This window comes from Lacerta agilis, chromosome 5 (assembly GCF_009819535.1).
Source record: "Lacerta agilis isolate rLacAgi1 chromosome 5, rLacAgi1.pri, whole genome shotgun sequence".
Classification (NCBI taxonomy): domain Eukaryota; kingdom Metazoa; phylum Chordata; class Lepidosauria; order Squamata; family Lacertidae; genus Lacerta; species Lacerta agilis.
In genome coordinates, this window is record NC_046316.1 from 88,208,479 (window position 1) to 88,223,165 (window position 14,687).

Sequence of the window (14,687 nt, forward strand, 5' to 3'; positions counted from 1 at the left end):
AGTTTCCACTGCAGATGCTCTCCTAGCATCTATTCACATCCCTGCATATTGTGGTTGGGAAACAGTTAAATTTGGCCCTAGACACGACATGGCAGTACTGGGGATAGTCAAATTCAAGGTAAAATCTATGTGGGGTGTGTGTGTGTGTGTGTGTGTGTGTGTGTGTGTGTGTGTGTGTGTGTCCCCTTCCCCCACTGCCTGAATTGATTTCAGTCAGGGCTAATTTTTTTTTGTATTGCAGATTATGCCTTGCCTCGCATGGCATGTATAATATTCTGCTAATTGAACGTAGTAATAAGGGCAAAGATGGATAATGGCGTGTGCGGTATTGAGTTGCAACTGCACACTGCTCTGTAATCAAGACTAGCGTTCCTAAGAACCAGTATAATGTGTCTTAAGCGGTTTCTAATGTATTCTTGGAAATGCCAGCGCAGGCTTCCCTTTCCTTCATTAGAATCCGTGTGTGAAAGATTCCCTGTCTTCAGATTTTGACCTTTCGAAAGCCTGAAGGGCAGAAGCAACATTATTGTTTTAAAACACGAGGCCGAGAGTTCCTTTGCCGTTCATTCGGCAAATCTATGCTGACAACCCTTTGGGGCTGTGATCAGGTCTCGGTTTTTTAGAAAGTGTCTGGAGCGCAAGTTTTGCCTAGAGGATCCTTAGTCCTAAGTGTGCACAGACAGGTTCATATTACTTAGTGGGAAGAGAAAAGTCACTCTGCACATGCCATGGGGCTGTTTTCCTTTCTGTCAGCCACAGATGCATCCCTGATCCTTCATTGTAAAGCAAGGAGCAGCTGGGAAAACACAGCCAGATTGCTGCAGTATAAATAATAAAAATTATTCAATGGCACACTTATACACTCAGATTGTGCTCAGAGACTCTGTGCTCAAATATTCACAAATGGAGTGTCAGTGCCGGAATTCAGGTTCTAGGCTAAATTCCTTGCACATATTAACAGCTCTCCATGCAGGCAGACATGAGCTCTATGAGCACAGGCAGTGACTCCCACTGGTTATCCCGCCTCCTTCTCACAGCCTCTGGGGCTGGGAGATTGGGGTGATACTGACCAGGTAGGGTTGCCCATTTTTCAACCAGGCCCTGTAACTGTGCTCTTAAGAGCAGTGCAATGCGCAAACATTGGCAGTCGATAATTACTCACTTCAAGTTAAGAGAAATGATTAACTTGCTGATTGCAAATTCTGTGCCAGTTTTGAGATGCAAAGGAAGCTTTCGGGATCTCCAAAAAGTTCCTTAAAACCCCTTTCCCTTGATGCTGACACATTGTTTGGCCCTGATCCTCGCGGCATCCTAGAGCAGGCAAACTCCGGCCCTCCAGATGTTTGGGACTACATTTCCCATCATCCCTAGCTAACATGAGCAGTGATCAGGGATGATGGGAATTGTAGTCCCAAACATCTGGAGGGCCGGAGTTTGCCTATGCCTGTCCTAGAGGTATTTTAATCATTCTTCTTTTTACAGACCATGTGGCATAGCCAATTAGGGACTTATGCAGCCAGGCTATCTGATAAAGCCAATTAAGGATCGTGGAGTTAGCAAGATGACATCATAACACCATATAAGCCAATCAGATTCTGCCATGCGGTTATGACGTCCTGAAGCCCGCTCAGAGTGAACAAGAACAGGAAGCACTGCCCTCACTCTGAATGAGGAGGGAGCTGGCTGATGCTCCAGTCCATCTGTGTTGTGCTGTGGCTCAGTTTTAATGCATCAAGACAGGAAGTGTCACCTAGTTGCCTTGGCGACATGGGAACAGGCTTCTTCCTAACTGCCCCAGCACAATTTCAAACCTATCTGTGATAAACGTAAAGGTACCCCTGACCATTAGGTCTGGGGTTGCGCTCTCATCTCGCTCTATAGACCGAGAGAACTGGCATTTGTCCGCAGAAAACTTTCGTGTCATGTGGCCAGCATGACTAAGCCGCTTCTGGCGAACCAGAGCAGCGCACAGAAACGCCGTTTACCTTCCCGCCGGAGTGGTACCTATTTATCTACTTGTACTTTGACATGCTTTCAAACTGGTAGGTGGGCAGGAGCAGGGACCGAGCAACGGGAGCTCACCCTGTCACCGGGATTCGAGCCACTGACCTTCTGTGGGTTCTATGATTGTTGTTGTTCAGTCATTCAGTCGTGTCCGACTCTTCGTGACCCCATGGACCAGAGCATGCCAGGCACGCCTATCTTTCACTGCCTCCTGCAGTTTGGCCAAACTCATGCTAGTCGCTTCAAGGACACTGTCCTATCATAGAGGGTTCTATGATACCCTCTCCCTATTTCCAAGAACTGAGAATTCTGGGAACTGCAGTTTGTTAAGGGGGCTGGGGTGTGGTTCTGGGAGGGAGAACCTACAGTTCCTGGGACTCTCTGGGGAAAGATAAGTGTTATAAGGTGGACTGCATGTGCTTTTAATATACGACGAGTCTCTCATAGACACCCTAAAACAAGTCCAGTTTTTCCTGGTCTGTTTGCAAACAGCCACTGGTTGACGTGCTGACATGATAGCCATCTTCAAAGATCTGAAGGGGTAGAAGATGGAGCAGGCTTGTTTTCTATGCTTCTCTAGATGCTAGGACCTGAATCGATGGATTCAAACTGCAAGAAAGGAAATTCATTTATTATTATTATTATTTTTAATAAGCATTTATTGGATTTTCAAATTAAAATACACAAAATACACAAACACTACACAAAATAGACACAAACAAAACAATTAATTCCTCATCCTAATCTTCTTTATAATCCTAAACTTGGGACTTCCTCACATCCTCTCTTTTGCGTTCATTTCTAATCTTCTTTAGTAACTTTGTAACATTGTAAAATCTACTTTTTAACATCTAATCTTAATCTTACAATTATAATCAGTATATCTTAAACCTTAAACCTTATTCTTATCAACATATCTAAAATCTAAAATCCGACTCAACATCAGGAAGAACTTTCTGAGGGCAAAAGCTGTTTGGCTGTGAAACAGACTTCCTTGGAAGGTGGTGGACTCTCCTCCGTTAGAGGTTTTCAAACAGAATTTGGATGGCCGCCTGTCAGGGATCCTTTACCTGTGATTCTTGCATTGTCAGGGGCTGGAAAAGATGACCCTCTTCCAACTCTACAATTCTATGACTCTATGGCCTATCAACCACAAATACCTCAAAGGCCACCTTCAGCATAAGAATGACTCTCAATGCCATTCCTTGCGGCGGTGAGTTCCATCTTGCGGACTCCCCTTCCCCCATCCCATTAAAACAAACGTGCCTTGCTAGGGCTGCCCCTCAAGTTGCCTTGTGGCCTGAAGCACTACTGTTGTTCTCCCAACAAAATTTATGTTTCAAATTAATATACCCTCCCCTCCGCATATATATATCCCCTTCTGTCCCACCCCATCGACTGGCTGTCCTGTTTCCGAAGCTGATTCCAATTCCTCCTTTTCCTGTCCCTCTTCCCAGTCTGTGTGGGTCCCTCCCTCTGAAGCATCCCTTTGTTCTCTCCAGAAGTTGCTGGTTCCTCTCCATTTATTATCTTGCAACAGAGACACACACATTCTCTCTCTCTCTGCTTCCCCCTCCCTGTGATCCATAATGAAGACGTTAAATAGAAACACACACTAACAACAGGCCCCTGGTGCTCCCACCCCCCTCCGCCACTGTTCCTTCTCCTCCTGGCTCAGCAAAAACGCCGTTCTCCATTACCCTCTTTGATTCCAGGTCTTTAAGCCAATTTTCTACCTACTTGTCAGTGTGTATAATCTCCAACTAATGTTTCTCTTCTCTTCCCCCCCACCTCCTTCCCCTGCCTTCATTTGCAGGGTTCTTCTGAGAGAGAAGCAAGAAGCAAACTTCACAGCAAATCTGTCTGCACCAGAGTGACATCTCCTGTCAAGCTACTTCTGTCAAGATCCGCCTTTGATAACTCAGCCCCTGGCTGGCGCTTGTAGGGAAGCAGCATCCGCGGCTCCTTGCAGCTGTCTGACATTTATTTTCTGCTTCATGTAGGTCACCCCAGCTGGCCAATAAAGTCCAGAAACTCCCCACAACCACCACTCTGGAAAGAGCTCACTAAAAGGGTGGTCTACACCCCCCACTCCCTTCCTAAATTTGCCCTGACTTTTTCCAAGAGCTTAGTTCTCTATGTGCTTTGCAGAATGTCTTCCTTTTTCTTTCATTTTATTGCAGAAAATAGTTCTTCCAGAGTTGAAAGAAGGGGGGGAGGACCTGGGAAAGGTCCTTATTTGTGCTAGAAAAAGCCATTGTTTCAGTGACACTTCCCCCTCTTATTTCTTCTTCGTCTGCTTGGTTTAGTCACATGAGCAATCCCAACCAATCAGGGATCACACAGTGTCTGGATTGTGACACTCGGCTACATTGCAGATTGAATTTGGCTATGTAGCGACATGCAGACAAAGCCAATGAGGATGAAGGCAATGCTTCTTGGACGAGTCACATGGGTGAACTGAGCCAATCGGGGGTCGTGTAATGTGCAGGATGATGTCATCATGAGGAGACTACTTTATCCAAGTGTTGAAGTCAATCTGTGGCATCTCACCAATTTTCATGACTAGCCACCTCAACACCCACTGGTCTAAAGGCAGAACTACATGTTACACCAGCAAAGAAACTGTAACTGACATGTCACCTGGTTTTGTGAATGGTGGAACAGGGAAGGGGGTCATGTTCAGAAGAAAATATGCAGGCAGGAAGAGGTTGCTCAGCCCTTCCTATGCCTATCAATTCCCCCCTGCAAATTCCCATATATTCCTTCCTCCAGCCTGGATTATTCCAGCTTGACTGGTTGAATATCTGTAAAGAAAGAGAATTGACCAGTGGTGCATCTGTAGAGGAGAACCACCAGTGTGGAAGGGGCTAAACACCCCTCCTTTCCCTCTTCTGTCCTCACATCACTATTCTCAGAACCCTCCCAGCGTTTGCATTGCAATGTGCAACTCTGGCCCCAAAGAAAACCAATTTTGCATAAGCAGAGCATCGTGAAACTCTAGCCACATCCACACCGCATGTTGGAAGCACTCTTGCACCACTTTAAGAGCCACGTCTTCTCCCCAAAAGAGTCCTGGGGATTGTAGCTTGCAAAGGGGGCCACGGCTTGTTAGGAGACACTTACCTGACCACAAATCCAAGGATTCTTTGTGGCGGAAGCCATGACTGCGCAAGTGGCACACGAGCGCTTTGGACGTGTGGGTGTGGCGTCCCTTCCTCGTCATTTCAAAGGGGCCTTCATGGCCTGAAACACAGAACTTCCTCTCTTCTGTTCCATTAGCAGAAGCCATCAAATGTTGTTTGCGGTCCTCCTCCTTTGCAGCCTCATGCTGGGAACATTTCCCTCGGGGTGAGAGTCCCACATAAACCGAGCCTTTGAAATAAAACAAAGGGTGGGGGAACAAGGGGAAATGAAAACCCTGCACTTCCACATAGAACATTTTGATGAGCAATCCCCCTCCAACCACCTGCCACCCCAGGTCACATCTGAGCCCCCTTAAAGGAACAGGCCACATGTTGAAGGATGTTAGAGAGGGTGTGAACAGCTGGCACGGACAATGGCTAGAGTCATACCTCCCAAGTTTATCCTTGTTTATCAGGGATGTCCCAATTTGAACCTAGTTTATTCCCCCCCCCCGGCAGATGTGCCAGAGCAACCTTTGCCAACCTGATGCCCATTAGGGGAGTTGTCTTCTAAAACATCTGGGGGGCACCAGGTTGGTGCAAGCTGTGCCAAGGGGATGGAGAGATGACTCCAGTCCATGCCACTTCCAATGTGTGTCCATCCATAAGTCCCCACTGTCCAGTTTCCGCATTAATTTGCATTTATAAAATAACACGTTTTCCTCCAAATTCACTTTTCGAAATTCATTTTTTCTGTTTGTTTTTAGTTGAGAGCTGAGTGGCAACATTTGGAGAAGTGCAAAATCTGATTGAAAGCTGCCTTCCAGTCCACACGTTAATCATGGAAGGTGCAGATCAAGAGAGTTCATGTTGGAATTTCTGAAGATGGGATTTCTCGAACTCATCCCCCTGTACCGCCGGGATATGTGGTCGACAAGGATACTCCTGAGCCTTGCAAAATATCTGATGGTCGCATCTGTCTGGGTGATCTTTTGCTTTCCTCTACTTATGACAGGCTTGGATTCTGGGTGTTAAGGTGACCAGATGCAGAGAAGGACAGGGTTCTTACGGCACCTTTCAATTGTTGTGCAGGAGAAGAAATGTCACCCGATGCAATATTCACCATAGTATATTCAAGGCAGTCACGAAATTAGAAGAGTCTAAAGCAGTCACGAAATTAGAAGACGCCTGCTTCTTGGGAGAAAAGTAATGACAAACCTAGACAGCATCTTAAAAAGCAAAGACGTCACCTTGCCGACAAAGGTCCGTATAGTTAAAGCTATGGTTTTCCCAGTAGTAATGTACGGAAGTGAGAGCTGGACGATCAAGAAGGCTGATCGCCAAAGAATTGATGCTTTTGAATTATGGTGCTGGAGGAGACTCTTGAGAGTCCCATGGACTGCAAGAAGATCAAACCTATCCATTCTCAAAGAAATCAGCCCTGAGTGCTCACTGGAAGGACAGATCCTGAAGTTGAGGCTCCAGTACTTTGGCCACCTCATGAGAAGAGAAGACTCCCTGGAAAAGACCCTGATGTTGGGAAAGATGGAGGGCACAAGGAGAAGGGGAAGACAGAGGATGAGATGGTTGGACAGTGTTCTCGAAGCTACTAACATGAGTTTAGCCAAACTGCGAGAGGCAGTGAAGGATAAGCGTGCCTGGCGTGCTCTGGTCCATGGTGTCACGAAGAGTCGGACACGACTGAACGACTGAACAACAACAACAAAAATATTCAAGGCAATACACAATAGGCCACAAAGTGATGCAAACCATAACTTCTTTTCCCATCCCTGCAAAGAAAATTGCATGACAGGTTTCCAAAGGGCGACTTGGAGATCTGCCCTGCACCTTTAAATCACGAGTGACGTCTGCAAAATTCTCCACATCTGAATTTCTTTCTAGATTTCTGTTGATCCTAATTACTCATTCTTGCAAGCAGAGCAGCACTAATATATCAGCAACCCAGCATTCTTGTCTTCTTTTTAATTTCTGAATTTTGTTCAGGCTGCTGCGATTCATGTCTTCCTTTCGTTTTGTTTTCACTTACACATTACTGATGTGCGCCAGTGCATATGTGCATTGATTAAATCGCAGCACAAAAAGGAATCATGATGCAATCACGCAAGAGCATCAAAATTACTTTTCTCTCTCTCTCTCTTTTGGCACGGCATTAATCAATATGCATATACACTGCCGTCATGGTATGTTAACATGGGGGCCTGGGGGCCTGAAAGGTGGCATGGAAAGAAATCTATAACATAATACACAGAGCTGTAGCTGGGGGAGGGGGGACTAGCTAGGGTTTCTGCCCTGGACGAAGCCTATAGAGGGGCACCAATGAGGCTCCCAGCCTGTGTGTGAGTGTACACAAATGCACATGGGGAGGTGCCAAACTGGGTCTTTGACCCGGGTGAAATAAAGCCTAGTTTCGTGCCTGTAACACAATGAAATGGGAGGAATCTGCTCATTCCTTTAAATTACCCAATGTAGTGAAAGGTGAGGCATCCCTGCCTCTTCTTGCCCCTCTCCTCCCAATTGGCTGCCTCGCTGTGCAGAATCCAGCCTCAGCTGCAACAAAACATGTCTCTCCCATATTGGTCATTCCCGCCACAGCCAGCGCTGTAACCTTCCAACAGTCTGACTTTGCTCCATCGGCATAGCCAGGATTTATGTTATCGGGGGGGGGGGGCAGGAAACCCACCTGTCAACATCCTCTGTCTAGCAGATTTGGAACGAAATGTCTCTGCGACAGTTGTTTTAAATTACTTTCTTTTGACCCCAAGCGCTCAGAAAAACCTGTCAAAATCTTTCTACAATTTTTACTTTTGGTTAAGTGTTTTTATTTATTCACTTGATTCAGGAAGGGCAGCTGCCTGCTCCCTGACTTCACCCATGTCCCAGAGGCTGCTCCAACTGACCAGTCTGGCAGCCACATTCTGGACTTTCGATGGGCTAAATGATCTGGATCTTGTGGGTCTCAGGAAGCCCCTTTCCCCTTTCCTTACCTCTCCCCGAGATCTCATAAATGCTCTTTGTCCTTTCCCACCCCCCTTTATTTTTTACAGAATGGAAACCCTTGTCCCTCAGTCGTGCCCTGACAGTGCAGCGCTTTTGACATCTGCTGTGTTCCTTCCTCCTCTGTGCATTGCCACTGTCAGGTAAAGACATTTTTTGCTTTTGAAGAGCCTTCGCTTACGATACGCCAAGGCCATCACTCAGAAGTTCCTCAGAGTTCGTTTTCTCTCTCCTTGGGGGCTGCTGGAGTGTGCCGTTTCCATTTACCGTCTTTAAGGCTGCTGATATATTTACAGCTTTGATCACTGCATTTGTAGATGACTGAATAGAGTTTGGGCAAAAAAAAAAAAAAAAAAAAAAAAAACCAAGCAAATGAGTAACCAAATAAATTATTTCAATTACTCGTATCCCATGTTTCCATCGGGCTGATGTCCAAGGCAGGTTACGTAATGCAACGAACCTCCCTGTCACACCACCCTCCCCTGTTACTAAGTTTATTTTATTTATTTTTTTGGTCAGGTATTCCGGGTCAAACTAATTATCCACCCCCACCTGTCCCTCGGAGGTCCGTCAATGAAGTTAACTCCCTTGTAGATATAATATGGGAGAATCTTAGTAACCAGAGTTTCTTTGTCCAGCTGCCGCAGCCGTTTATAATCCTTGCTCTGGGCTTCAGGGGTTAAACACCTTATTGCCTACAGCCCCAGGGTCTCTCTCTCTAGATCCCTCACTGTAGCAGTCTGCTAAACCCTTTTTAGGAACTCAGTGGCATACACAATGTTTCAGCCCGCTAGCCCCTCCTGAGTGAAACCCCTAAGACACAAACTAACTGACCTTTGACACCTAAAAAGTGTGTTTTCAAGGCCCACCGTATTCTTGTGACTGTCATCTGTTTTGTTGTTGTTGTTGTTGTTGTTGTTGTTGTTGTTGTTGTTGTTCAGTCATTCAGTCGTGTCCGACTCTTCGTGACCCCATGGACCAGAGCATGCCAGGCACCCCTATCCTCCACTGCCTCCCGCAGTTTGGCCAAACTCATGCCAGTCGCTTTGAGAACACTGTCCAACCATCTCATCCTCTGTCGTCCCCTTCTCCTTGTGCCCTCCATCTTTCCCAACATCAGGGTCTTTTCCAGGGAGTCTTCTCTTCTCACGAGGTGGCCAAAGTACTGGAGCCTCAACTTCAGGATCTGTTTTAACTGTTTTAAATCCTGGATCTTAAATTGTTGCAACCCACGCTGAGACCTTCTGGTGATGATGAGGATGCTAAAATTGTGGTGCTGCTGTTGGCTTCCATCTGTCTCGAGACACAACGGAGTGTCCCTCTAGGGAAAACATCAAAGCAAAGTAACCTTTCCAGTGCGCAAGCCTGGGCAGTGTGTGTGGGGATCCTGGGCTACCCAGACAACAAGGGCCCCCACCTTCTCGGTCTCACTGATGTGATCCAAAGGATGGCAGGGCAATACGTTTGGCACCAACCTGCCTGCAGGAATTGCTGGAAGGAGATGTACAAGACACCATCCAACCACCTTAGGGACTCCACTCCGGATTTGTGTAGGGTTTACTCAGAAAACTCTGATCCTAGACCTCCACTGCCTTGTGGGACATCTCTGGGGAATTATGATGAATATGATGGTTTTACTGTACCTGGGGAGGCACGGCATGGTGGCTTCTCACACCTGCTTTCCCCCCCCCATCCTTTTGTCTATTCCTTCACAGCACACCTGTTCATGACCACAGATTGGGGAGAGGGATGGATGGAAAGACTGGAGGCAGGAAAAGGCAGGAGGAGAGAACCTACTGCTGCCTCATCTGGCTAAAGCGGCGGTGAATCTAAGGTACAGGGGGAATCTCTCAATCGCATCCTAGCCGGTTTACTTATCTCAACGCTCTTTGATGTGAGGTTAACAGAGAAGGGGACAAAAGGCCCCATTTGCAATTAGATGGAATCTCTGCACTGGAGAGCTTCAATTAGAATGCAGCTTTGGTTTACAAACGCGCAGGAACACACACCTGTCTTCAGTCTAGCTGTAAAGAGAAATGAACCCCTTTTGGACCGAGGAAAGAATGAAGTGGGAGAACGACTGATCTCAAAAGCAGCGTTAAGTCTATTTTATGTTTTGCTGCCTCTTTTATGGACAGAGTCTCCGGGTTATGCGGCAATGAAAGGTACAGTTCCTGGGATGCTTTGCAGGAAACCTTGACAGTTAAAAGTGGTGTGGAAGTGTGTTAAATGAATAGTGTGGATGAGCCCTATGACACACTGCAGGGCTTGGGTGGCAGATGTAGCGGGGACCCCGAGAAGGCACCATGTTGTAGAAACTGTTCCCTGGAAGCAGAATGCTTGGAAACCACTGAGCTGCTTCTGAGTGTGTGTGTGTGTGTGTGAGAGAGAGAGAGAGAGAGAGAGAGAGAGAGAGAGATGAACATAAGCTTATGCCTTCTTCTTCGTCTTTTTCTTTTAAGTCCAATGAGAGAGAGAGAGAGAGAGAGAGAGAGAGACAAAGGTGCCACCCAGCTGTCTGCAGTCCATTCCCTCTGATTGCAAAACCCTCTCCTCTAACCATCTTTAGAAACTGGTGCCCGAGTTTTGATTTTAATTTTCCTCTTCCCTCCAATTCCCTTTTCCCTTGTGTGTTGGTTCCCTTGTGTGTTTCAGGGTGTGTGTGGGTTTTTTTTTAATAGATTGTAAACTGACGGATAGGGGTGGTCTTGTTTTGGCGGCATGTAAGCTGTTCTGAGAGCCTTTTTGGCTGAAGAGCCAGGTACAAATGTCCCAAATAAATAAATAAACAATCCTAATGGCGGCTGCGCAGTTGTGAAGAAATGACACTCTGCTCATAGAATCATGAAATCATAGAACTGTAGAGTTGGAAGGGATCCCCGAGGGTCATCTAGTCCCATCCCCTGCAATGCAGAAATTTAACTAAAGCATTCAGGACAGGTGGCCACCCTCTGCTTTATGACCTCCAAGGAAAGAGAGTCGGCCAGCTCCCGAGGGAGACTGCTCCACTGTCGAAAGAAACCTTTAAAAAAACAAAACCCAAAAACACTTTTGTTCCATGATGAAGAACCAGTGTGTTCCGGCTTGCTAAAGGCCCAGCTTTCCAGCAGCCATCAGATTTTTTATTTTTATTTTTTTGATATATATATATATTTAAGCCTCCCTCCTGGGAATGTTTGGGAAGAAGAGAAGATGTGCGCTACTTGGGGAAGCGCCTTGCCTCTCCTCTCCGGCTGCGCGCGTCTCGGGGCAAAAAGCGCCGGCGCGCTGTCACCGGAGCTTCTCTCCGCGGTGGCGAGCGGGAGTCTGGGCCCGGGGCAGGATCCCACCTCCAGCCCCCGAGTTCACATCTGGTCCTACTGAAACCCAAGCCGAGCCTGGGAAGCGCCGCTGCTTTGCGCGTGACTCAAAAGAGCCATTTCACCCCCTTCTTCCTCCTCCTCGCTCGGTCCCAAACAAGCTGGGGGGCTGGAGAGGCTCCTGTCGTCGGCCCCTTCCTCTCCTTCCTTCCTTCCTTCCCTGCCCGCCCTTGGCCCCGGGGGCAACGAGTGCCTTCCTGCTGCCCGCTCGCCCGGGCTCCCCCGAGCCTCCCTCTTTCCTTGCAGTCTGGCACCTGATTCCACTCCAGAGGGTCCGTAGCTGCTGTTGTCTTTTGGGTAGGGAGGGAGAGGGCAGGATCTGGTAACAAAGAGGACACCGCGCTTTGTCTGCGTTTCTAGCGCAGCTGGCGCCAGTTTTGCCCAACCTGGCGCCCTCCAGCTGTTTTTTTTGGAGGGGGACTACAGCCGGGGCTGATGGGTCCCCCCAAAAAACTATGCCCTCCAACATTTATCCATGGAAAATAGGGACGTCCTATTTCATAATAATAATGTTATTATTTATATCCCACCCATCTGACTCAGTTGCCCAAGCCACTCTGGGCAGCTTCCAACATATATAAAAACATAACAAAACATTTACAGGTGGGTAGCTATGTTGGTCTGCCATAGTCAAAACAAAATAAAATAAAAAATTCTTTCCAGTAGCACCTTAGAGACCAACTAAGTTTGTTCTTGGTATGAGCTTTTCAGTGTATCTGAAGAAGTGTGCATGCACACGAAAGCTCATACCAAGAACAAACTTAGTTGGTCTCTAAGGTGCTATTGGAAAGGATTTTTTTATTTTATTTTGTTGTAACAAAACATTAAACATTTTAAAACTTCCCTATACAGGGCTGCCTCCAGATGTCTTCTAAAGGTTGTATAGTTATCTCCTTGGCTTATAGAATCATAGAGTTGGAAGAGACCACAAGGGCCATCCAGTCCAAACCCCCCCCCCCGGCCAAGCAGGAAATTGTAGGCTTGGGGGGGGTCACGTAACTCCATAGCCTCCCACATTTCTCTGATGAAAATAGGGACATCGAAAGCGGTACATCCTAGGATCAAATCAGAAACTGGGACGGGGTCTGTAAATCCAAGACTGTCCCCAGAAAATAGGGATATTTGGGAGGTCTGCCCAAAACAACCGGAGGGTGCCAAGATGAGGAAGCCCTCTCTGGTTCTACGCCACAGACTGGCAACTAAAGTCATGGGCCAAAGGCCAGACGATCTTAAAACCGTAGAATTGTAGAGTTGGCAGGGGCCCTGAGGGTCATCTAGTCCAACCCCCTGCAACACAGGAATCTCAGCTAAAGAATCAATGGCAAATTGGCATCGACTTTCTGTTTAAAAACCTCCAGTGGAGGAGATTCCACCACAGGCCGAGAGAGTCTGTTCCCCTGTACAACAGCTCTTACCGTCAGAAAGTTATTCCTGATACTTAGTTGGAATCTCCTTTCTTGCAACTTGAAGGCGTTGGTTCAGGTCCTCCCCTCTGGAGCAGCAGAAAACAAGCTTGTTCCATCTTCCATGTGACAGCCCTTTTAGATATCTGAAGTTGGCTATCATGTCCCCTCTCTGTCCCCTATTTTCCAGGCGAAACATACCCAACTCCCTCAAACATTCTTCATCTTGGTCGCCCTCCTCGGTCTTCCCAACATGAGATGCTATTTGTATCCAGGCCCTTCGTTAGATCAAACCTATCCATTCTCAAGGAAATCGGCCCTGAGTGCTTACTAGAAGGACAGATCCTGAAGTTGAGGCTCCAGTACTTTGGCCACCTCATGAGAAGAGAAGACTCCCTAGAAAAGACCCTGATGTTGGGAAAGATGGAGGGCACAAGGAGAAGGGGACGACAGAGGATGAGATGGTTGGACAGTGTTCTCGAAGCTACTAACGTGAGTTTGGCCAAACTGCGAGAGGCAGTGAAGAATAGGCATGCCTGGCGTGCTCTGGTCCATGGGGTCACGAAGAGTCGGACACGACTGAACGACTGAACAACAACAACAACCTTCGTTAGAAGGGTGAATCCACAATAAATCCCTTCAGGACTCCCAGTCATAGATTCCCATTATAGAATCATAGAATTGTAGATTTGGAAGGGACCACGAAGGTCATCCAGCTTTCCCTTGTGATCCTTTCCAACTCTACAATTCTATGAATCTATTATCCAGATACATACACATATATAACCGACTGTATTTTGCATATTTTGTATACTTGTCCATGCAAAGTCTGCGTCTATAAGCAATCTGTTCATAAATTGCGAGTATAGTCATAAAGAGAAACAGATTAGAAACAAACGAACAAACAAACTTTGGCTTGACAAAAAAAAGGGTGTGCCCTGTAATTAATTGGAATGCATATTTTATTTATTTATATATACACACACATATTAAAAGTTAATTATGTTTTAATATAAAAGCTTCAGCTGACAACCACAGTCCTAGAAGAGGGGTATCTTCTCCGTTCTTCTTAAGATTGCTATCTGCTGAAACAATGTACGTGTTCTTCAAAGCTGTTGTTTTATTCATACGCATATTGATGAAGATTTAATTGATTAATTTGAGCTGGCGCAATTAATCAACTCAGATTTCTTTAATCAGCTGACTTTGGTGAATTCAGGCAGCTTAATCACCGGGGGGTGCTTCTTTCATCCCATCAAAAGACAGAGCTCTTTGGAGATCATAGAATCATAGAGTTGGAAGGGAATCCGAGGATCATCTAGTCCAGGCACGTCAGTGGTAGATCACTGGTAGATCAGTGGCTCCCCCCAAAAAAGCTGAACAACTTTGGCTCCTCTTAAAAAAGCTCAACATTTTGACCCTTCACCCAGGGCCGTCTCATCCATAGGGGCTAGTGGTGCAGCGTGCCAGGGCGCCGCCCCCCCCAGGGGCGCCCCCACGAGCCTGCCGGCATACCGGCCGCCCCCGCCCCCACGGGCGGGCTGGCGGACGGGCGCTCGCGCACTGGCAGCACAGTCGCTGCCGCCCATGCCGCTCCCAGGCGGGCTGCAAGCTGGCCGCCCTCGCCTCCCGTCCCGGGAGCACTGGAAGAGCGCACAGAGCCCCGCGCCGCTCCAGCACCATGCCCCTCATCCCCCGGTCGCCCACCCCCCCTCCCAAGGGGCGGGAGGCGGCGGAGAGGCGGCACCCCCAGAGGAGGACTCGCTCCAGAGATCCTGGCG